This window comes from Labrus bergylta, chromosome 14 (genome assembly GCF_963930695.1).
Source record: "Labrus bergylta chromosome 14, fLabBer1.1, whole genome shotgun sequence".
NCBI classification, from domain to species: domain Eukaryota; kingdom Metazoa; phylum Chordata; class Actinopteri; order Labriformes; family Labridae; genus Labrus; species Labrus bergylta.
Genome location: NC_089208.1, coordinates 11,090,693 through 11,092,762, shown reverse-complemented (window position 1 = coordinate 11,092,762; position 2,070 = coordinate 11,090,693).

The following is a 2,070-nucleotide window of genomic DNA, read 5'->3' as shown; positions in this document are numbered from 1 at the left end:
CCCACCCCCCAACCAAATTCTGATACAAGATAACTGCCGGTCAGTTTGGCTCATTCCCCAGAAAGTGTTTACTTGGCCACGAGGTCTGGAACTTTGCACGACAGAAGTCTCTAGAGGTCACCGTTATTGTTTTCTGCTCAACCCGACTCTCACGCAGCGGAAACGTTTTGGTAAAATGTCCTAGGAAAGCAGCAGGAATCATAAACTCCTCCTAAACTGAGATCTACAGAGTCAGAGCCGCTCCACTTCGGTTTGGTTAAATTTGGTGAAATCAGGAAAAGACTTTCCTATCGGTTAGAAATATCGGCACTTCCCCCGTTTAATAAAAAAAAAAAAAGGGAACTCAATCATTTATATTTATCTTTTTTTTTTTTTTTTTTTTAGAGGAGGAAACATGTGAATTCTCCTTTATTTGTGATGTGCCATGTCTGCTGGCTAACCCGCTCACAACAAGTTGTTATCTATAAGTCATTTGTTAAAGGACTCTCCCTCAATTTGTTATTTGTTGCTGTCACAAGCCTATCCCCCCCACATTTCATCCAATTCTTTTATTTGCCTTTTCAAGACAAATTGATAATGGATTCTCGAAGTTAATGATTTTCAAAGGTATTGCCACAATGCTACAAAGTTTACCTGAGTACAAAGGTAAAATCATTTTGTCAGTCTTTAAGACAATTCAGAAACACCTACACCTTCTGTAGATGTATCAGCAATAGTCATAGACTCCTTTATAACATGATGCCCTTTCAAAATACAGGATTTATTGTTCAGCGTGATTCATCAGAGCTGACACTAAATTTCAAACACTCACCCATTTCACTGATGTACAACATATTTTCTAACTGACATCGGAAAATGTGTGGCTAAGCCATTAATGAAATAAATACATTTTGAAGTCTTCACCACACACTCTTTCTTTTTGTGCCATGATGTAAAAATTCCACAACTTAGAACATTGCATTGCAAGTCATGCATACAAAGTTGCAAACATTAAGCCTCTGCTGCAGGCACAGGGAAATTTCAAGAGACAGCTATAGTGTCTGATTTCATACACTGATTTTTCAATGGGGAAGAAAGAGACCATGTCATTACATAACTTTTAGCAACATTTTTCAAGAATGAATTGGGGGAATACATCATAAAACATCACAAACATAATATTGTTAAAAGCACTTTCACATGTTGTAACCCTCAAACTCATATGCACATGTTGCCATACACCAGTGGTGACTTTAGAAGACACTGAACTTTGGACTCAGCAAAGAATTGTCATGTGTTTTGGATCCTTCACAAAGAAGTTAAATTAGATATCCTGAATCCACTACTGTATGTGGTGCTGGAGAACACACATTTGGATACATCAGGTGAAGCCCACACCATGCAAATGGCATTTAGTGAATAGTGTTTCTAACAGATAGCTTACTGCAGTATAGGTGGTTTTGAGTCAATGATTGTTGTGCTTTTTATATTTAGACAGGTCAGTGGATATAGTCTTAAATCAGGGAGAGAGAGAGAGTGGGTAATGACACATCACTTCAAAGACAATACATGGGGAGCACAAACTGACCACTAGGCCAGCCACACCTTACCGGGACTTTTATCAAAAACGTGGATTGAAGGCTGTTTGCTTAAATAACAACATCTTCCCGATTCATGGTGACACATAAAACATATGCAGAGTCTCTGGGGGTCACACAGTTTGATGAGAACTTACAAAAAGAGCATTATCAACATCTTCTGCTTTTCTTATCACATTTGAGATAACCTCAATCATTAAGCTTAAAGACAAAAAATCAAAAGAGCCTTCTTCTGATGCCAGTAGGTGGTGCTATGACTATAGTTGATTTCTGTTTTTTTTCCAAGGACATCTGAGCATTTAAAGTTGAATTACAGTGCACTTACTTCTTTATTGTGGAACATAATTTGTGGCACCTGCCCATTCATAGAAGTATAAAACTATGAACACTTTTTGCAATCTTTTTAATCATTAAGTATGATGTGAATTGGAATTTAAATGGCATCTATAATCTCCAAAGGTTTAGTGTTCATCTACAGACTGTTTGCTTAAGG